This window comes from Nothobranchius furzeri, chromosome 2, assembly GCF_043380555.1.
Source record: "Nothobranchius furzeri strain GRZ-AD chromosome 2, NfurGRZ-RIMD1, whole genome shotgun sequence".
Lineage (NCBI taxonomy): Eukaryota > Metazoa > Chordata > Actinopteri > Cyprinodontiformes > Nothobranchiidae > Nothobranchius > Nothobranchius furzeri.
Window position 1 is genome coordinate 48,718,139 of NC_091742.1, and position 23,775 is coordinate 48,741,913.

Here is a 23,775-nt window from a genome sequence, read left to right on the forward strand (position 1 = left end):
GGACCAGTTGTCCAATTGCTGACAAGAAAATCAAAGGGTAGGAATGGGAATGTATCCAATCAGCGTCGACGTTGTTTCAGAACGTTTCAGAAGCAGGATGGGCGATAGAGCTACTGCCAAGGCTTTCGTTGGTGTTCGGTAGAACTCGGAGAGTCTCGACTCCAGCACGTTTTTGGTCGTGACTCGTGACGGTCATGACGCAGACGTAGACATGGACGCCAGTGCGCCTACAACATGGATACCGGATCTCAGCAGCCACTGAATTCTGTTCGGTCTCTTCTTCAGTATCCGTTCGAGAGGAGAACTATGGTGGAAAAACTTAATGTCAAAGAGCTTGGACCAGATCAGCCCGACGTAAAGATAAGCCAGCAGGACAAGGAGAAGGGTAAACTGTACACACGACGCTTCTCCCAAAATTGGTACACCAGGAAACAGTGGCTAGCTGGATGCAATCACGCTAATGCGTTATTTTGCTTTCTGTGTTTGTTATTCAAAACAGCTGGGATCCACAGAAGGTGGATGTGGAACTTGTGTCTCATTGGGGACTCCATTCATTCTCTGACTGAGGAATGCAGCGCATCAGTGCAGCAGCCAACAAAGAAACGGAGGACGTTTGGACAGGGAGAACAGCAGCTGGGTGCAGAGGTAAGCTGTACATTACATTTCTGTAAACAAGACAATCAGAATCTGAAATCCTTGGTTGACCCACAAACCGGGACATTTGTTTAATAACATGTACATTGTTTAATGTGCAATAACTGTAAAAACTAATTTCAACACACATACCTATTATACATATTTAATCATGTAAATGTGTATTTCAAGTAAATTTGTACATACATCAATCTGATTCCATTTTACTTGTTACACTTCTGCTGCAGCAAACAAATTTCCCAGCTTTTGGGACAATAAAACATTTCTGATTCTCAATGAGATGTTTTCACATTTGAAGTAAAAACATCTCATTGAGAACCAGAAATGTGTTATTGTCCCAAAAAGTGGGAAATATGACATTTGTAAGAGGATACTGATGACATTATTTCCTATGAAAGTGTTTCCACTTTCCATAAGTCCTAACAGTGTAAATTTCTGGCATTTTGTCTAAGTAGTGTTTACTACCATTACTGTAACAGTGACCTGCTCATAATTTTTCGTGTTCACTCAAATGTTGAAATTAAACAAAATGTTTTTGTTACTTGCCTCTTGCATTGCCTATTTACCATTTATGGTCGTGTTATTTTATGTGCAATTTAATGCAGTATTTTTCAACCTTGGTCCGCAAGGCAGCGTGCCAATAGTCAGACACACCTGGATTAATCAGTTTGTCCAATGATGTAAGACAGGAAATAAAAGAGCTGTGCTTAATTCAGGAAATAGTGAAGTTGTGCACAAAGCTCAGAAAGCACAAGTTTGTTTAAAAAAAATTGCACAGCCCCACCAAAAATATTTTTCACCAGCCGCCACTGACGGGTTGGAAATTGATTATACAGTCAAACTCAGGAGTGGGCCACCGCAGCTGCAATACCTTCTGTGAACTGCGTGGTGCTAAAGAGTCACATTATTTCATCATGATTTCAATGGATTTCACACATGGGGCCTTTAAGTGAACCAGCCTCTTCTGCAGCAGCAGTAATGAAGCATGTGATTTAACACCCTCTGCTGGTAGGTCTCTGCAGGTGGAGTACTCCCAGACTAATGCACACCTTCATTTCCAACTGGGCTCATTCTGCTCCTGAACATGTCAACACGGCGGTTCTGCACGTCGCCTGTGTGGCTCATCCATCTGGTGGCGGGTCCACAGCAGCTAGGTTCTGCCACGACATGATCATGATTGTTATTGTTATCATTATCACTATCAATTGTTTCTATCATCAACAACCTAACCTACCAGTATTTTGTAGCGCCTCCACCGTTGCCGCTGTTGCCACCCGTGTGTGTGTGCTATCATCTGCCTATGAGAATCAAAAATCAGCAATTAGCAATCATTCAATTGTTTCTGGGCCACCCCGTGTCCCTTCCCCTTGCTCAACTTTCTGTTTTGGTGGCTCCGGGGTCTGCCGGAGGGCTGGGGGTTCAGCATCTTGCCCAGAGATGCTTCGGTCTCGATTTGGCCGGCCAGGAGTCGAACCCAGGAACCTGTTTAATGATCTCATTTGTATTCTTTAGCTCAAGGTTAGCACATTGAGTGTTTCACACTCACGCTTTCTGGAGCAGAAGCCTGATGTTTGATGATTTGATTTCCAGCCTCCTTCAGACCAGCTCGTCCACCCACAGCATCTGGGGAGCCCATTGACGAAGAGCTGGTCCAGGCGGTAGCTGACCAAGGGGGAAGTAAGTGACAGAAATGTGTTCATTTCATATTTTGTTGGTAACAGTCAGATGTGAACAGATGTTGTAAGTTTGGGTTCAGTTACACTTTGCTTGGTTGCTGCCAGCTCTAAGGTGAGGCATCAGACATTAAGGGTTCCCTCAGGCCTTTCTTACTCTGCTGCTTTGTTCTCTCTCTCTAGTTGCTGCCTGAGTCCTGGCAGGCAGCTCTGACTGCAGAACAGCAGGAGAGGATCGACCGGGTGCTGTTCACCAGGGACGGTGCTGGGAGGCCGCGGCTTATCACGGAGCTCAGTCCTTGGTGGTATCCTCCCCAGCCCCGGGCAATCTACAATCAGCCTCCCGCCTCCCCTGACCCCTTCTTTGCATGTCGGCTCTTCCTGTGGATGCCTCACAGGATGTGGCACCTGCAGCTGATGTGCCCCCAGCCTTTGTGCAGCACCATCCTGAAAAAGGCTGGGCTCTACAGGACCAGCCGGAGGGTCCTGGACATCGACGGCTGGTATCTCATGGCCACTGAGTACCTGGAGTGCCGTCGATGTAAGAAGAAGGTCGGAGGGTGGTCACAGGGCATCGTAAGGCAGCTGCCCCCCACCTACATCTGCCAGTTTCCAGCTGTACTCACGTACAAGTATCAAAGAAGTGAAAATGTGTGCACACGTGGGTGTGTCCAGCTGAGTTTGATGTGGTAGTGTTTGCTTTGTTCACGCAGGCTGTCCTGTGACCAGAGGGTGGTTGCTATGCTGAGATCGCGCACTCTGGGCAACAGTGCCAATCAGCTGTGCAACACCCTGTGGGAGCAGCATTCTGACGCCTGGATGCGGAGAGCGATTGAGTACCTCGGCGTCTGCGAGCAGTTCCTGGCCTTGGGCAGCACGAGGGGGCAGATCACACCACCTCCCCAGATGCCCCCTGTGCCCTCACCCGTCTGGCTGCTGACCGTTTACGGTTATGATGTGCTGACTCGGCTGGACGAGTACAAGGCCAGGATCACGTCCACCTTCGGATCCATCCTAAAGATGGATTCCACAAATAAGGTCGGTCACTGCTTTGTGTTTACTTGCTGCTTGTGAACAACAGTTCTGCTGGTCTTTACGCAGGAAGTTCTCTGTGTGCAGGTGACGAAGAAGCTCGCAGGTGTCGCCTCTGGCAGGGCCGCCTGGGCTTCCAACGTGGGTAACGAGCACGGCCAGGTCCTCATGAGCATCCTCACTTGCTGCGAGGGCTCCAAGGGCCTGTCCAAGATGGCGGCCGGACTGATGAGGCAGTGCCAATTAGGCGAGGTACCTGCCCCTCAGCTCATGTACGTGGACCGCGACTGCTGCAAACAGGACGGCGTGTCCAAGACCTTATTTCTGGTGTAAACTTGCATCACTGCTGACTGACTTCTTTAGTTGTTTATTTGATTTTTAGTCGCGATGATACATTATTTTGTTGTGAATTACTTTAATGGATCACCAGGTCACCTGAATTTCTACCCAATGTCTTTCTGAAAATGTTAAACCAATCAGACACCCAAATTAATTTCTGTAAAAGACAATTTATAGAGCAGTGAATGATTTTTGGGTTCTGATCTTGACTGTGGTGCACTCCAATGACTAACCTCTCTGTCGCAGGAGTGGGAACAGCTCATAGTTCGGCTGGACATCTGGCATCTGATGCGCCGCTTCACATCAGGTGTCACCACAGAGAGCCACGAGCTGGATCCCACCTTCATGAGGCAGCTGTCTTACTGCATGTTGGGTATTTTTATAAATGTACCTTTTTGAGACCTAAAAGATGCCCATTACACATCATGAATCTCTGTGTTGGCTGTTCATAAAAAGGTTGAGCAAGGATGTTAATTGAGAAAACTCTGTACCTCTGTAACTTGAGAAGGCCCGCCTTCTCCCCCCCCCCCACCCTTTGCTTGAATAAAACCACTGAAGACTCTGAGGACTGGGGGAGTCGCCTGGCAGCTAGCTCTGGAGAGAGTTATGTGTCATTTCGGTGATCTCCCCCTCATTTGGCTAATTCAGTGTAAAATGTCTTCCTTGTTGTCATGTGTGTTTATTTCAGGTTCCAGGGTTATGGAGGTTAAATATTATCTACCAGATAATTGAAGAATGCAGGTATACAGAGCAAGTGAGGAGAAAGCTTTGAGGCTTGAGCAGAGTGGGGGCTGGTTCAGCCACACACATGGACATTACAAATAATCAATTTACTCTCTCTCTCTATCAAAGGGTGTGTCGTCCTTTAAGGTAATATGGGATGAAATCAAATTACCTATCACTGCATCTTCGAGGTGGACGCCGAAAATGCTCGCCATCTCATGGGTGCCAAGCGGTCCGAGCTGGAGGGGACGCACGTGATGGTCAACCTGATGGATGCTGATGTGATCCAGCGGATCGGCAAGGAGGAATGGAGGCTCCACTGCCGCAGGAGGATGCGTGGAGCTGAGGAGACGACGCTTCTCCTCCAAAACCTCCTCGACACCTTCAGAGGGCCCACAGGACACAACACGCTGAACTTCCAGTTGCTTGACGCTCTCCGCATCCAGGACATCTGGGACATGCAGAGGCGCCACCTCAGCTGCATCCAGGACCACCCAGGCGTGCAGCTGTACACCCAGACGGGCGGTCTGACAAAAGGAGGGGTCAGACTGCTCGTCCTATCGCTGAGCGAGGAGCTCCACTTCCCTGGAGTCCTTCCATCTCCACCTGAACCGCTTCATCCCAGGTGAGAAACCTGTTTTATTTCTGTAAACTGTTCATTTTCAGGTGTCAGTAAAAGCTAAAGCTGATTTTCTCATCTAATCACGCAGGAACGTCGGCCGGTGCTAAATACTTCCAGGCGTTCCTGAATGATGCATCAGGTGGAACGAGGACCGCGCAGCGGCAGCTGAGGGACACAAGGCGCCTCTGCTGTCCTACATTGGCCACCTCAGACACGCCCCTAACCAGAAGAGCCAAAGGGTGCTTGGTCATCAGATGGTTAAGGACTTCACCAAGCCTGCTGCTTACACAGGTAGAGGAACAGAGAAACACGCTTTATTTACTCTTGATTTTTAATCACACTGTGCACCAATGCTTTGCTAAGAAGGGGCTTTGAACCGTTTACATTTCCACAAAATCTCAGGTGAGCTCATCGGGGTGGAGTACCTGTTCCAGCAGACAGGCCGCGTGCTTGAGGACGTCAGCGTGGACCCTGACGCTCCGGACGATGCTGCTGCCATCTCCGACCTAGACGAGGTGGACGAGGGTATCCAGGAGGACGTGGACGACCACGTCGCCGCTATCATCCTTGAGGTCCCGTCCACCAGCACTTCAGGAGCAGCCCGGTCAGGGGATCCAGCTGACACACCCGGGTCTGAGCCATCACATCCAGCCGCCCCTGCGCATCACGCCCCTCCCGAGATCCCTGGAAGCCAGACTCCTGGCGACCACCACTCCTCTGATTCAGAGGTCTTTGATCCCCCTCGGCTAATCATTTCACAGCCGACTGACCTGATTTTGTTTTTTCATGTATTCAGAGATATTTCAGAAATTTGACTTCTTTTTCCCATTTTCTTTGTTTCTCAGGAGGAGATCCAGGGTCCTGACGGCCAGCCAGGATACCAGCATGTCCTGAAGCTGGCTCAGGCCCTGGTGGAGCTCAGGAGTCTCCAGGGACTGTCTGACAGCAGGGTAGACAGACTCATCGCGCTTTGGCATCGCCTGCCAGAGTGAGACAAACAACGAATCGTCTACCCTAGCAGATACCGGGAGAGGCAACCAAAGGGGCGGTTCAAGGCAGCAAAGGGGAAGGACACCTCCTTTCCAGGGATAGTCTCCAGCAGTATGAAGTTGTTTCCTGAGCCTCACTGTTCTCGTCGATGTCTTCTGTCCATTAAAACGACTTCTCCATCTTTATCTTCCAGCTGCTGAAAGAGAGAGTGAATAGGAAAGAGGGAAATCATGAGGAAGGTGGAATAGGTGGGAGAGCAGAATAAAGAGAGAGTGGTGATGAAGGTCACACCAAAGCATGAACAGCTGAGTCTTCAGCTGCTTTTTAAAGGAGACCACTGAGTCCACTGATCTCAGGCCCAAGAGGAGAGAGTTCCAGAGTCTGGGGGCCACAGCAGCAAATGATCTTTCACCTTTGGTCTTTAGCCTGGTGCTGCACAACCAGTAGGCTTTGATCACTGGACCTCAGGGACCTGCTGGGGGTGTAGGGACTAAGAAGATCACCAATGTAAGATGGTGCTTGTCCATGTAAGGCCCTATAGACCAGAACCAGGATCTTGAAATGAACCCTGAAGTTGACTGGCAGCCAGTGAAGCTGGAGGAGAAGCGGGGTGATGTGGGTGTGTTTGGAGGACTTGGTCAGAAGTCGAGCACAGGCATTCTGAACCACCTGCAGACGGTTCAGGGAGGTTCTTCTCAGACACGTGAAAAGAGAGTTACAGTAGTCTAAGCGTGAGGAGATGAAGGTGTGGAGAACTGTCTCAAATTCAGAGCGGGACAGAATGGAACTCAGCTTAGCAATGCTCCTGAGATGGAAGAAGGAAGAGCGAACAAGAGAACTCACATGAGAATCCACGGTCAGAGCTGGGTCAAAGGTCACACCAAGATTCCTGACGGAAGGTTTGGTGTGAGAAGCAAGCTGACCAAGAGAGTCTCTGACTATGGGAAACAGCTTGTCTGGGGCACAGATGAGGATCTCAGTCTTATCTTCATTCAGCTGTAGAAAGCTCCCAGCCATCCAGGTTTTAAAGGAGTCTAAGCAGGTGTGTAACAGCTGCAGCTTAGACATCTCATGGGGCTTAAAGTTCAATTCAATTCAGGTTTATTTATATAGCGCCAAATCACGACAAGAGTCGTCTCAAGGCACTTCACATAATAAACATTCCAATTCAGGTCAGTTCATTAAGCCAATCAGAAATAATGTTTCCTATATAAGAAACCCAGCAAATTGCATCAAGTCACTGACTAGTGTCAGTGACTATACAGCAGTCCTCATACTTAGCAAGCATAAAGCGACAGTGGAGAGGAAAACTCCCTTTTAACAGGAAGAAACCTCCAGAGGATCCTGGCTCAGTATAAGCAGCCATCCTCCACGACTCACTGGGTTTTGCTTAAAGGAGATGCACAGTTGGATGTCATCTGCATAAAGATGGTAGGAGATTCCTTTGAAGGAGCTCAGGATGTGCTGAAGAAGAAGCAGATAGAGGAGGAAGAGCAGAGGCCCCAGTACAGAACCTTGTGGGACACCATGGGTAAGAGAGGTGGTGGAGGACCTAAACTTGGAGACGGCCACAGAAAAGGAGCGCTCAGAAAGATAAGAGGAGAACCACTCCAGAGCAGTTCCTGATAGGCCTACCCAGTCTCTCAGCCTCTCCAGTAGCAGGTGATGGTCAACAGTGTCAAAGGCTGCAGTCAGGTCCAGCAGGACCAGAACAGAACCGTCCCCTGCATCATTGTGAGTCAGAAGGTCATTAGAGACAGGGGATCTGTGCCTATGATGTCACACAAACCACGTTGGGACCCATTTTTTTTCCAGGTGTAAGAGCTAAAATTAGAATCAGATTCTGCCAATAAAAGGGCTCTAAAACAATTCATATGTAAATATTTTGCATATTTATTGCAAAATGTCATTTTTCTGCTTTAGTGCTGCAACAAGGTTTTATTAATAATAAATTATTATACCTTTTGTTTTACTACAGCATCGGTAAGCTTCCTGTGCACAGATTATTAAGGATGCTTGTTTCAGTTGTGAGATTAGACGATAGGATCAATGAAAACGTAAGTTGTCACACACTCCATGGAAACTTTCAGAGAATCCACAAATAGTGGCTTTCAAATGGTTTTGTTACTTTTTGCAAGTTTAGAAAAGCAGCAGATGAGACAGCATGTCTGATAATTTAGTTTTTCATCTGATAATATTAGAGCATGTCAGTGATGTCTGAGGGGGGTTCTGTTTTGCCTTGGCCCCCAAAATGTCTTGAAACGGCCCTGGGTGTGTGACTGAGTTATGAAGGTGATCTGAATTGTATCAGATGTATAAATATTACATGTGTGTAACTTGTTGTTTTATACAGGTAAAAATGTGTAGTGGAGATAAATCTACCTACATTTTACTTTTCAACACTTTGTTTTGTCTTCTTGTTTTTATTTAACTATTTCCTGTCCTGTCTGTCTCTCATCTTCCTGCATCTCCTCTAAACTCTCCAGAAAATCTGCTGCCTGGATTCTTACTTTTTCACCTCATCAGTTACTTTTGAGCAGATCAAAGGGATCTCCTGACCGCAAAGCCGAGAGCGCATTTCAATTCTGCATCAGTGAGGTGAAATCACCGCAGCACAGGTGAAGAGCTCCGCAGTAGCCGAGCACTTCAGGCACAACAGAAAGTAGAGAATATGAGTGGACATGAACAATCGTGAGGTAATTATAGTTTTTTGGTTGCACCACTTTGAGAATGGACCGTGCGCTGGAAGCAGCTGCCTGTAGCGCTGCGCAACAACAATCATCGCTCTGCCGCTCTCTTTGCTCTGCACTCAAACACCCGGCACGTTGAGTCTATAAATGACGTAATTTAGGTAGAAACATTTTTTCCGGCTCTCCCTGGATGTGTAGGATATCCAGCCCCCCCCATAATTTGTTCCCTGCTCCTGGAAGAAAAACCGGACATTATCATCAATACAAGAAACCCGCCCGGACCCCCCAGACAGAGTTTAAAGTGGACATGTCCGATGAAAAGAGGATGTATGGTCACCAAACTAGACTGAATGATAGTATAAAGCAGGCCTATTTAATTACTTTCCCTACTGGGCCAGATTTCAAAATTGTGGATCAGCTTTGGGCCGGATACCCAAATCTTTATTATATATTTTACGGACAATGTTTAAATATCAAATTTTAATATTTTGACTGATATTACCTCTACCACTAATACAACGACAAAAAAAAGCAATGCACAATGTCTTATTGCTTTAATGATCTGTATTAATTTATCAGCTGCAGAGCTGGTAATACAAACATTTGTTTTATTAACCTCCAATAACTCAGTCGCAGCTACTAAATAAACATTTACAATAACCATAGCTTGACCGTTATTCTTGCAACTTTAGTGCGAGAGGTGGCACTTTTTGTTTTGAACAAGAAATGGAATATTTGGCTCATAGGAGCTGAGTGCAATGCGCAGACAGTAGTGCAGAAAGGAGTCAGTGAGAGAGGAGCGCAGGTTTGTTTTGATTGCATTCATATGGGAAAAGCTGGATTCACAAATATAGGTGGATCCAAACATACTGAGAACAGTCACAGCTACATTCCTGAGGTTTGGGAACTGATGGGCATTGATCTGGCTCCAAAACTTAGCGGGGCCATTTGTGCGCTGCTCTTGTGGCATCGTAAGTGATGACTGCATGTCCACCAACTCCAGCAGGAACTGTCCCTCATCGATAGAAGAGACCACTTTCTTAGCTTTGATGGACAATGTTTCCTCAGCGATGGCAGCAAATGGATCTTTCGTTAATTGCATCGCCTCTGTTGGAAGTGACAGATCCTCCAGGCGACTGGTGAAGTTGTCCTTGAGTTTCGCGACTAAACCAGTCATTTCTGCCGTGACTTTCGGAGGAGAGGTGGCTTTACGGAGTGTGGGAAAATGTAGCATTCTTTCATCAGTCAAGTCAGTTGTGAACATGTTTAGTTTTGCCTGAAAGGCGCTTGTTTGCTCCACAAGCTGGGTTGGGTCATTGCTGGGTCACAGCTGACATAGACATGAATATGTAGAAGCCACACTATGGCAGCTCCAATAGACAGCACCAGTCCACGGGGCGTCTACGTATATATGTCCCTGATTGCTAAAATGGTGTTGTGTTCAAGTGAAATATCAGTGTGGGAATTTAGAAACTTGCATGCTTAAACAGTTTTTCAACAGTTTTTTTTTTCCGTTGGTGGTTGGGGGATTGGGTGAGGTGGGCCAGCTGGGTAGGGCCCGCGGGCCGCCATTTGAATAGGCCTGGTATAAAGGCTCAGGAACTCTTTGCAGGTGTTTTCTATTTGCAGTTAGACATTTTAGTTGATTTGGGTCTTCTTTCATATCACACACTGACATATGAATAATTAAATGCATTTTTTTATAAATTAAAAGAGCATGAGTTTACAGTAATATAACCATGTCTAATGTTCAATTCTCTGCCTCATTATTTTTTAATTAAAGAATTGCTTTGAGGGCAGATTTACCTGAACGATTAAAATATGATTAATTAAGATTAATTAATTACAAACCCTCTAATTAATTAGATACATTTTTTAAATCAAGTCCCTCCCCCAATTAATACATTTGCAGTGGTCTCTAGCAGAAATGAATACAGGATTTGGACACTTATTTCCTGATATTTGGACATTTTTCTTCTGATTGGCTAACAACAATGTAACTCAACCACTGACTTCATTTGCTGCAACACGAACAACATAAGGCTTTGAGGAGTTCTGCTGTGCGGCGGAGTTGTTAATGCTAATGGTTAGCTTCTACTAGTTAAAAAGCTCTTTGCTGTTTCCTGGACGCTAAACCAACAACATCCTTCCCCCGTCCCAAGCCAAAATTAATCATTAAAAAAATTTTTATTTTTCAGTGAACCACACCTTTAAAATACTTTTTCAAGCACTCATTTTGGAAGCTGTCATTGTTTAACTTTGTACACTTAAGTTAAACTTTTCTACCAAACTGCCAGGGTCCTAATTATCAGCCCCTTAATGCTACCAGTCAGCTGTGCTCACACGTACTTTGTGTGCAGCCACTTACTCATCTCCACCAGAGGAAATCATCTCTTGATCTGGAGACCCCCCACAAATTATACATCAAAACGACCGGCTTAGCCATTGGAAGTGTGGTATGTCATGATTTTGGGTTGTTCAGCCAATATGTGCTAACATGACCCTTTACAGGGTAAATGAAAATCTTTCAGCCCCCCCCCCCCTTGTGAGCAGGATACCCCGTTTGCAGCTTCAGCTTCTCCGGACCGCCACCCTCAAGTTTCACAAAGTCACGCTTTACGGCAATCCATAACACCACAGCACCAACGAGCTCCACCTGGTCAGCATTCATTGTGACATGTTCATCATGGCGGAGCCTCAGATTAAACAAAGAAAACTTTTATCTGCTGAAGTTTCAAATAGAACGTCCAACACGTTTCCTGCATGTTTTAGATTGTGAGCTGATTTGATTTAGTGATGAACCGCTCCTGCAGAAACAAAAGAAGGCTGAGGAGACTCACATTAAACGTTCTGATATAAAAACATTACTATTATTAGCTTTCTCCTCTGCTGTTTTGCATGGAAGAATAGAAATCATTAAGAAATCAGTTCTTTCTAACTCCTTCTCGAAAAGTGGTGTGAACTTGTTAGACTTCTCGACACCGAATAATGTATTCAAAATAAACTGGATCAAACAATTTTTCAAAAACCCAAAATCGATTTGGAATTTTATACCTAATTTTATATTTTCTAAACTTGGTTTTAAATTTGTTCTGTTATGTAACGTTAATATTGATGAAATTCCTCTCAAACTGTCAAATTTCCATGAACAAATGCTTCTGTCCTGGTCCCTACTTCACAAACATAACTTCTCCCCACACAGGTGTTTAATTTGGAACAACAGAGATGTTTTATACAAACACGTCTTTATTCTTACGAAATTGGTTTGATCGTGGTATTTATCTTGTTACACAGCTTCTTGACTCGGAAAGTAATGTCACGTTTAGGAGAGTAGGACCCAAATTGCAAAACCCAGGATGACACGAGGCAGGAATTGAAATAAAGAAAATCCTTTTATTGAAGGATGTGTCCAAAATAAAGAATAAATCCAAGAATCCAGGGAGTCAAAAAACACCAGAGAAACGAGCAGACTGACAGGACTAATAACGCTGACAAGCAACAATGGACCGACAAGAACACAGAGACAGACAGGGCTTTAATACACTGGGAGGAGCAATCAGGGAAACAGGAAGCAGGTGTGTGGGGTGAGCTGCTGGAGGGAAGGCAGGTGACACTAATCAGCTCAATGGGGAAAACAGAAACAGAGGATGGCAAATACCTTAACACAAAACTAAACAAAAATTTCCTAAAGACAGAGGGAAGGACTCACACAAACTAGCTGGAGGAGGACATAGTACATACACACACACTGAGCTGGGGACAACGAGGCTGGAGCTGACCTGGGAGGAAACAGTAAAAGATAACATCAGACACTAGACTGACACACAAACTGACACACAGAAACTGACACAGAAAAAGGACACAAGAGGGCGCCAAAGGGCTACAACATAAGACATAACAGGGAAGCAGACAAGGACACATGAGGGCGCTAAGAGAGCACAAGGGGAGCTGGGGGAACAAAGGGACACAAGAGGGAATCTAGAGAGGGATGGAGGACACCAGGAGGCACATAAAAGAAGGGGGCTGACGCAGACCATGACAGTACCCCCCCTCAAAGGGCGGATCCCAGACGCCCACAGGAACCAGGAGCAGGGCGGGAGGAGGGGAACCCGGAGGGAGGGCCCAGAGGAACAGAGGGACCACAGGATAGGTGGCAGGGATCAGCAGAGTCAGGAGGCCTGCCCCTGCGGCAGATGAGGAGGCAACGGGCCCTGGGAGGCCGGCGCCCGGGGCAGATGAGGAGACGAGCACGGACCCTTGGGGGCCTGCACCTGAGGCAGAAGAGGAGGCGACGGGCCCTGGGAGGGCGGCGCCTGCGGTAGAGGAGCCCTGCAGGCCGGACTGGTGACAAAGTTCCTGCAGGCTGGGCCGGTGACACAGTCCCTACAAGCTGGGCCGGAGCGGCCTTCAAAACCACCATCAGAACCGGAGATGTTGGACTGGACGGAGCGTCAACTTCTTGAGTGGAGAGAGCATCCTCAGACGAGGCGACATCAGACGATCCGACATCAGGAGAGGCGACGTCATCAGACGAGCCGACATCAGGAGAGGCGACGTCATCAGACGAGCCGACATCAGGAGAGGCGACGTCATCAGACGAGCCGACTGCGGGGACGTCATCAGAGGCGGCGGCGACGTCGTCAGAGGGGACGTCATCAGAGGCGGCGGCGACGTCGTCAGAGGGGACGTCATCAGAGGCGGCGTCGACGTCGTCAGAGGGGACGTCATCAGAGGCGGCGGCGACGTCGTCAGAGGTGGCGGCGACGTCATCAGAGGGGACGTCATCAGAGGCGACGACTTCGGACACGTCGTCATCAGGGGCGACGACTTCGGAACAGGAAGGGGCGACGACTTCGGAACAGGAAGGGGCGACGACTTCGGAACAGGAAGGGGCGACGACTTCGGAACAGGAAGGGGCGACGACTTCAGAACAGGAAGGGGCGACGACTTCAGAACAGGAAGGGGCGACGACTTCGGAACAGGAAGGGGCGACGACTTCGGAACAGGAAGGGGCGACGACTTCAGAACAGGAAGGGGCGTCGACTTCAGAACAGGAATGGGCGTCGACTTCAGAACAGGAATGGGCGTCGACTTCAGAACAGGAAGGGGCGTCGACTTCAGAACAGGAAGGGGCGTCGACTTCAGAACAGGAAGGGCCGTTGACCACCATCGACTTCGGGTCCAGGGGCGTTGACTTCTGACCCGGGGCCCCATGGATGGGCTGGACCGGAGCCCGTGCATCCTCCTCTGCCGAGGCAGGGTGCGATGCGTCCCCCGGAACCACCGCCGGAGCAGAATGCGATGCGACCCTCGGGACCACCGTCGGAGCAGGACGCGATGCGACCCTCGGGACCACCGTCGGAGCAGGACGCGATGCGACCCTCGGGACCACCGTCGGAGCAGGACGCGATGCGACCCTCGGGACCACCGCTGGAGCAGGACGCGATGCGACCCTCGGGACCACCGCTGGAGCAGGACGCGATGCGACCCTCGGGACCACCGCTGGAGCAGGACGCGATGCGACCCTCGGGACCACCGCTGGAGCAGGACGCGATGCGACCCTCGGGACCACTGCTGGAGCAGGAGCCACCTGAACTGTTGCTGCTTTGGCCCCAGAAGACCTCTGACGGCGGCGACGTCGTCGACGTGGGGAGTCTTGGGTCAACAGAGGTGTGGAGGTGACGCCGGCAGGCACTGAGGATGAGATACAGCCCACCAGAGAGGAAGTGGTGGTGCTGTCGGGACCAGGTGAGGGTGTGGTAGAGCTCTCTGGAACTGGTGGAGGTGTGGTGACACAGACCATAGGAGGTTGAGTTATGGAGATGGCAGGAACAGTTGGAGAAGTGTGGTGGCAGCCCACCGTAGAGGAAGTGGTGGTACTGTCAGAACCAGGCGGAGATGTGGATGCATGGTGCTTTTTAGACGCTGAGAAGGCAGCTCTTAATATGGCGCTTGCTGATGGATTATAATCCACAGAGAAGGAGGGAAACTGTGGGCTGCTGCAGGCGTCCAGCAGATCCTCTGCGAAGTCCCAAAACACCAACTCCTGAATTGGATTCTGATCAAAATATAGGCTGGCCCATTGCAGAGCTCTCCCCCTTAGGAGGAACACCAGGTTAATTACCAGATCAATGTCTGGCGTGTCCGTGTCATGAAGCATAACAAAGTCCAGAAGAAAAGTCTTACAGGAGTCCGGGTCGCCGTGGAAGGTGTACATCCGTGGCCGCTGGGTCCTGGATTCCCCGCTCCTACATTGAGGATCCCTCTCTCATTACTGACTTTGAGGCATCGAGGACTGCTGCTGGGACGCCAGGGGGCGTCCGTTGAGGGAGGGGCACTGTGATGTTCCTGAGCCGAGGTGAGTGACATCACCCCCATCTCACTCTATCTGACTGATCTTCCACAGGTGACAGCGGAGGGCGCCGCAGCTGCAGAACTTCTCCAATCAGGGACGCGGGTATAAAAGGAGGATGGTGACATCTCATTACGCCGGATGATTGCTCCTGTAGAGGTAGTACCAGCCACTCGCCCTTGTTTTTGTGAACTCGTTACTCGAAGATAGGATATTTTGGATTATTGACCTTGGACCGCTCTGATTACTCTTTGGATTACCCTGAAACCTGGATGTTGTTTGTTCTCTCCAGAATCTCATTCAACCTGCCTCAACTCGCTGGTTTTACTGACTGGACATTTTCACCACGTCCCATCCTCCTCCGCTGTGCCTGGTTGGATTCCTTCCGCTGTCTAACCTGTTTCCTCATCACCCCTGGACTGACTTGAGCTCACCTCGGTTTCCTCACCTCGTTCTCCCCGAACGTTTATGGACTCGAGCTACTGCTCACCTTCTCCACAGGACTTCCCTGTGCACCTTTTGTTCCAGTTAAATAAATAAAGACTTTAAGTTTTCCTACCTGCTCGTTGAGTCAGATTTCTGCATGTCTTGGGTTAAACACGTTTCACGAGACATGACAAGTAATTTACTCTCTTACGCTGACTTCCTACATTTATATGGTTTACCTGTTCCACCAAAGGAATACGCCATGGTTTTTGATGCTATCCCTGCTGGAGTTGTAATGCTCCTCAAAGGCTCAGTGGTCGGGGACTGGGCCCCACTGCCACTGGAGCCAGCTGTCACCTCTGTGGGCAGGATCTGTTTTTGGAGGATGAAGAAAAATAACAATGGTGATATAAGGCCTCTGTCTCTAAAGGATAAGACTCATGCTCCTGATGCTATTGTAAACTGGAACAACTTGTTTTATGACCTGGACTGGGAAAAGATTTGGACTCTACCATCTAAGTTTCTATTGACAAACAAAGTAAAAGAGGTTTCTTTCAAGATTATCCGTCGTTTCTATCCTACAAAATATTTTCCGAAGAGATACAAAAAGGATATTGATGTGAGCTGTTCATTTTGTAACCTCCAAGTCGAAGATGTTCTACATATGCTCTGGTCTTTTCCGTTCTCTAGTAAGTTCTGGCAAGAGTTTAATATTTTTGTAATAACATATTTTATTGAAGACTTTTTGCTTTCTTTGGAAAATTTGATATTTGGTTTCTATAACTACTCGATGAATGAAGCAGACCAATTGTATTTAACCAATTTATGAATATTGTTGGCTAAATTTCATATTCATAAGACAAAATTTTCTAATGCAAAACCTTGTTTTCAGCAGTTTCTCTGTGAAAGGAAACAGTATCTATTATCCATTCAACATTCCCACAAGGCAAAAGCAACCAAACAGTGAATATATGCTCCTCTTTTTGGCTTATGTAAATCTTATCTCAGCTGGCTGTTTGTGTTAGGAACCCTGATACCGTGTGTTGTTGTATGCATGTTCTTTTTGGTATTGTTTGTAACTATTGTAACGTTCTAACTGCAAATAAAGATTTGTTTAAAAAAAAAGGCGACGCAAGAAGACATCCAGGAACTGGATGCCAGTTACATTCTAGGATTGGAACAGTTCTACGTTGATGGCGTCTAACACGGACGCAGTACACAAGTTCAGAGCAGTGTTGCTTTTGGCAGCCATCTTAGTTGTAGTCCTAATCTGAAATACATTTTAGTTTTAGTCGACAAAGATTTTAGTTTTTAGTTTTACAAAGAACTAATTGGCGTTTTAGTCAAATGAATTTATAGATCACACGTGTCCTCTGAGCTACTGGGGTGAGTTTTATACCAACATCACTTCTTTTAGGACTACAGGAGACCGACTCAAACTCAGCTGCCCAGATTTAGAACCAGCGCCGGCGCTCCGCACACGCACACCACGCACAGCGCGTAGGGCACCACGCCGGGGAAGGGGCACCAAACGCAAGCTTATGAAAAATAATATATATATGATAAAGACAGATTTCAATTAGAAGATGTGCAAAGCAAGTTAACAGCATGTTTACAGAGAGAAAACAATACAAAAAGGAAAGGAGATGGACCGTGTCCACTCTCTGTCCTGGACGTCCGGACTGGGGGTTCTTGTATTGATGAAAATGTCCGGTTTTTCAGCCAGGAGCAGGGATCGAATTATGGGGGAGCTGGATATCCTACACATCCGGGGAGCCGGAAAAAAGTTTTCTACCTATATTACATCATTTATGGACTCTTTTGAGCAGAGAGCACAGAGAGCGGCACAGCACTGCGTTGTTGCGCAGCGCTCCAGGCTGCTGCGTCCAGCGCACGGTCCATTCTCAAAGTGGCGCAACCAAAAAACTATAATTAACACACGATCGTTCATGTCCACTCATGTTCTCTACTTTCTGTCTTATTTGTGCCTGAAGCGCTCTGCTACTGCAGAGCTCATCACCTGCACTGCGGTGATTTCACCTCACTGACGCAGCATCGAATCGCGCACTCCGCTTTGTGGTCAGGAGATCACTTTGATATGCTCAAAAGTAACTGATGAGGTGAAAAAGTAAGAATCCAGGCAGCAGTTTTTCTGGAGAGTTTAGAGGAGATGCAGGAAGATGAGAGACAGACAGGACAGGAAAATAGTTAAAGAAAAACAAGAAAACAAAACAAAGTGTTGAAAAGTAAAATGTAGGTAGATTTATCTCTACTACGCGTTTTTACCTGTATAAAACAATAAGTTACACACATGTAATATTTATACATCTGATACAATTCAGATCACCTTCAAAACTCAGTCACACACCCAGGGCCGTTTCAAGACATTTTGGGGGCCAAGGCAAAATGACCCCCCCCCCCCCCCACACACACACACACACACACACACACACACACTAAATATCAATTGTACTTTTTGGAAAATAATAAGCAGTTTGTGCATACAAGAGAATTAAAGAAAATTTAAGGCAAAGCGCTTGCACATACTGTGTTATTGTGTTGTTTTTTTCTGTATGTGTGTGTGTGGGGGGGGGGGGGGGGGGGGGGGGGGGCACCACGACGCCTTTGTGCTTAGGGCACCAAAATGGCTAGCAACAGCCCTGTTTAGAACAGTAAAACAATTACTGATTGATGACCACTATGTTGTATAGGATGAATTTACTGATGAAGATCTGTGCATCATTTTGTAGATTTTCACAAAAGAATATGGTGCATTTCTTTCCTCAGCAGAATAACTCTTGCCTAGTGAACTAGACCAAAGTCTTCCTTTGCAAAGTTTGAATTAAATAATTAAATAATACATTTATTTAGTCTGGCTTGCCAGGCTAGAATAACTCAGGAGCATGCAGATTATTCAACAGAATAATTACATAGAAATGGCTAAAAGTGTCTTGTTTAATTTATTGTTAGAAATATGAGAGTTTGTGTCTAACTGTATAACCCACCAGCTTAACTGCAATAATATTTTTCCACAGTTCTGCAGAGCTGTGAGTTTTCACGGAATGAACCCAAGTTGTTCACCTGAGCATCATCAGTGATGCTCCTGCATCCTCACCCAGGCTGTGTGAAGCCACAGCAGCGTTTAGACTGTTCTGTTGTTGGTAAACAAGCAGGAATGTGTCCCGTTATCAGGAAGCAGGCAGCAGAACAGATGGTTCTTCTTAAACGTGCTCAGATAAAACCTGCTAAAAACATCACTTCTTTCATTTATCTGCCCAAAACATCACGTTTGCAGGAAGCACGCGCGTAGCAAACGTGTTAAGATCAGAATAAAGCAGCATCATGATCGCTGGTGCGCGCTCCCGCGGCAGGGAAACGCTCTTCTCTGAGCCGAATGCGCGCTGCCGTGTCTGCTTTAGCCCGTCAGCGTCTGTTCCTTCTGAGAAAAACACATCAGTGACATTATTAGTCATCAGAACCACAACAGCAACACGCCAGAACCTGGTTACCATGACTACAAGTGCCGCGTGCATTTTTGCACTTTGCCCTTTCACGTGCCTTTGATAGCGTCTGCGTAATTGCGTAAACTTTGTGACGTCATCAAGGACCATATAGCTTTGGTCAGCTCAGTCTCCCTTCATTCGCGAGCGACCACTGGTGGGAGACGCATCATATTCTGAGCCAAGCATCCATATTTGTTTATTGTGTTTGACAGAAGAGCCATAACCTTCACAGCTATGTCTACTGATCATGAGAAAGCCATAGATGTGTCTCAGTGTAGACACGACGAAGAGTTTTATCACTATTTAGCTCTACAGGAACGCGTTCAGTCCGAGTTTGGAACCATAGAAAAATGGCTCCACGATGAAAAAGAGAAAACGGTACAAACAGAGACTGACTGGGAAAAATGCCAAAGCAGGATTAGTGAACTCAAACAACAACTGGAAGTTTATGAAGAAAACATCATAGATTCCTACAAAATCACGATGGAGACTTTAAAAACTCAACTGGAGAAGAAAGGGAAAGTGTGTGATCAGCTGAAAAGGCTTTTGAAGGAGGAATCCCAGCTGAGACTCCGGTGTGAAAGGGGTCCGATAAACAGCCGGATTAGGAACAACATTTATCATAAACTGAGAGATGAAATTAGTGAATGTGAGCAGGGCCTGGATTTCTACCAGGATGATGCAGAGACCTGCAAAAATACCATACAGGCTTTAAAAGTTCAGCTAGAGGAGCAAGAAAATGTTTGTGAAACTCTGCAGAACAGCTTAAAGCTGGAATCAGAGCGGAGAGTGACTCTGAAACGCGAGAAGCAGAATAGAGACTCGCTCAGCGACGATTTCAATAAGCAAATTAAAGATCTGAAGCTGGCAAATGCAGATCTCACCAGCAAGATAGAAAAGTTGGACTCTGCTGAGAACAAGGAAGAAAAAGACCTCTCTGAGGACCTGGAGGATGATTGGATGGTGAAAGAGATTACTCATCTCTGGGACGAAGCAAATGAGCCCAAACCAGCTGAGCACATGTTTCAGATCTTACAGCAGAAGTCAACTGGGTGTAAGCATCCTAGTTTTGACGACCTTTTCCAGACGTCGACGAAAGATTACGCAGCGCTGAAACAACTGGAAAAAAGTTTTCACGATCAAAGGGACGAAAGATTCAAATTAGAGGAGGACTGTGAAAAGTCCAGAGCTGTAATCAGTGAACTTAATCAGAAACTGGGTCATTACAAAGCCCAGGCCAAGCCCTACAGCAAATACATACTGGAGTTAGATTTCCAGGTAAAAGAGAAAGACAATCTGTGTAAAAATCTCCAGAAGAGAATACGACGGGAATCCCAGTTGCTGAGACTCCGGTTTGATCAGAAAGAGAAAAACTCGCAGAACAAGGACAAAGTTTACAAGAAGCTGAAGACAGAAATGAGTGAATTAGAAGCAGGTCTGGATTATTACCAGAGTAATGCGGAGACCTTAAAACAAACGATTGAGACTTTAAAAACTCAGCTGCAAGAGAAACAATCTCTGGCTGAAAACCTGCAGAGTGCTTTAAAACTGAAGACAGAGCTGAGACTAGAGTTTGAACAGGAACAGCAGAACAAAGACGTGCTGAACGAGGATTTGCAGAAACAGATTAGAGAGCTAAAGGAAATAAACCATTATCTCGCTGACAAACTGGAGAATCTTTCCTCCAGGACCACCAAGCTAAACGAGAAGCTTTGTGAGGAGCCGGAGGTCTTTACGCACCAGCCGCTAGCAGAAGCTGTTCCCTCTGAACCACAAACAGCTGTGGAAGCTCTGGAGACACCTTCTGACCAGAACTGTCAGACAACAAAAGATGTTTGTGCTCCGACTGAAATCTACGAGGAAAGGTTGGAATCAGTGGACGCAGACAGAATTCTCCATGAAAACGAGTCTCCCCCCAAAGACGGCGTTCCACAAGCAGCCAGACAAAACCAGCAGAACATTTCAATGTGGAGACGCTTCAAAAAGTGTATTACTCCGGCGTGTCTACGGAGACATAACATTAGGCCATAACCAGGGGTGGCGTTAGGCCCAGCTACTTGGGCTCAAGCCCCGAATGTTTTATGAAAAGACTAGTGCGTGTTACGTGTGTGTGTTAAGCCCCGGATCTTCTTCAGTCCTAAATCCGCCCCTGGCAATTACTAAATCATCTGACTGCTGGACCAGGTATGTTAGTTCATTATTTCTGCAAGACATTAGCTTTAGCATTAGCATCAGCAAATTAGACATCTCCACATCAGCTATGGGTTAGTTTACTCATGGTGTTCTGCCCCCCCATCAACACCTCCACCACAAATACACATTTAGGTTAATTAGAAACTGCCCCTGGATGTGAGCGAGTGAATAACTAATCTTAGATGCAACACCCCCTCACAGAAAACTCAAGCACACCAGAAAAAAATGGGGCTTCATGATGGAGAAGCAGTTCTCCTTCATGCAGGCGTGGGTTTACTCCGGGCGCTCCGGTTCCCCCCACACACACACGTTAGGTGAATTAGTGGCCCTATCGTGTCTCTGGGTGTGAGTGAGTGAATAACTGATGTACATAAAAAAGTTCTTGAAGAAACTCTGATGGGGGCTGCTTGCAGTAGCATCTCTCACAGAAAAATCCTTCAGACATTTCAGCCGTTACACCTTCCTGGAGGCGGCCATCAGATCAACTACTGAACATTCTCCCTCTCCTGCTATTATAGTCTGAATCTGTTCAACATAGAGAGTGCTACTTCATCTGTTTATTTGTGCACTCTGCTGGGTTTCCATAGAGAGAAACCCTTTAAATGGCTGGAATAATGAACTGAACTCAATACTCTAATAATCAGTGGTTCAACTGGATGTCATGGTCTGCGTCCTGCGTCTCCCTCATGTGTCGCCCTGTGTTCTCCATCCTTCTCTAGCTTATGTGTCTCCTTGTGTCCTCAGATGTCTCCTTGTCTGCAGCCCCTCCATGTTCTCCCTCCAAGTATCCCCCCAGGTTCTAGCCCCTTTAGTTCTCCAACCCCTCCATGTGTCTCTCTAGAATCCCCCCTCACGTGTACCCAACTTCCTGTGCCCCTTCTGGCCTCCAGCTCCCACCAGGTTACCCAGGTTTACTTATTCTTGTTATTCTTTGCATCATCTAGCTTGTCTTTCCCTGTAGTTTTCTTAGGTTCAGGTTTTTTCTTCTAGATTCCTCCTTGGTCCTTCCCCTCTGGTTTATTAGTTCTCTTTTTCTCCTTAGATCTTTAGTTATTTGTCTTTCTAGTCCTTAGGCTTTGTTATTATTCATAGGTCATGTTTTACTTCTCCCTCTCAGCTTAGTTTCCTCTCCCCATTGGTTAATTGATTTCACCAGGTTTCTCTCCCCGCGCACCTGCAGCTCATTCCCCAATCATCCTGACCCAGTGTATAAAGCCCTGTCTGTGTCTGTGTCTAAGGCCCTGTCCACACGTAGCCGGGGATCTGCCAAAACGTAGATATTTTTCTACGTTTTGGCCTGTCGTCCACACGAAAACAGAGTTTTTTCACACGAAAACTGATCTTTTTAAAAACTCCGGCCAAAGTGAAGATCTGCGTTTTCTCCGTTTTGGGCGTCTGCGTGTGGACAGACAAAACTGGAGTTTTAAGGTCCACAACGTCACTTTCCGTGACAAAAAAATGCTGACATCACGTGTGCGACCTGTGTTTACACTAGCCGACAGCATGGATGCCCTCGGAGCTGCGCTCGCTTTATCAATTGTCCAAGCGCTTTTTGCTTGTTTGTTTTTGCAAGCGGAATTACTGCTCCTTGTGGAAGACCACAGACGAAGTACGAGGTTAAGAACGGGGGAAGTACTGCCGCCTACAGGTCTGGCATGGCCTTAACAACATATTTATCCGGGTATGTGTGGACAGAGTTTTTTTTTAAACGAGGTGGTGTGGATGCAAGTTTTTGGAGGGGCGGATATTCGTTTTTAAAAAAACCCGGCCACGTGTGGACTAGGCCTTAGTGTGGTGTTGGTCCATTGTCTTGTCAGCGTTGTCCCCCCCCACCCCCCCACCCCCCACCCCAGTATTTGGATTTACTCTAGGTCTCTTGTGGTTTTTGGATATTACTAGAATTGATTTTTTTTGGCCTCCAGCCCTTTTGGGTTACCCCAAATAAAGGATTTTACGTTTTAACTACTCCTGCCTTGTGTCATCCTGGGTCTGCATCTTGGGTCCTAACCTTCCTCCAACCTCATACCCTGACACTGGAACGTTGACTTTGTAAAGTGCCTTGAGACGACTGTTGTTGTGAATTGGCTCTGTAGAAATGAACAGAACTGAATTGTGGGGAGCAGACAGACACGTTGTAGCGTCACGAAGGTCCTCTAGTTTGTGACAAAGGTCACATTTTCCCAGCTAGGTCAAGCTGGGTCGACTGTAACTTTGCCCCACAGATTAATCATGCAAGGAGCCATGATGTCTACTGAATATCATCTTTATCTGCTGCTGTTCCGTCCCAGAAGAAGGACACTTCAAGTTTCACAATAAAATTTTTAGATAATAATAGCAATAAACTCTTTGACTTTATTACTGTTATTACAAACATCATAATTAATCTCTTGGTTCATTATAAATGTATTTTAATTACTGAAATGAATTATTATGCTTCGGGTATAATAATAATGATTATTATGATAATCGGTTATGTGTGTTCAGCAAACCAGAAGGTCATCTCGCACGTAACCAGCCTCATTCAGAAGAGATATCCAGGGTAAGGGTAACATCGTCACATGTCTTTTACTTATGAGCA

General features: G+C 46.7%; 1 protein-coding gene across 1 annotated transcript in view; it reads right to left on the reverse strand.

Annotated features, from left to right (window-relative positions):
• Positions 1-23,775, reverse strand: part of LOC129163042 (gastrula zinc finger protein XlCGF57.1) — a 436,254-nt gene that overhangs the window by 122,710 nt on the left and 289,769 nt on the right. The window lies entirely within an intron of this gene.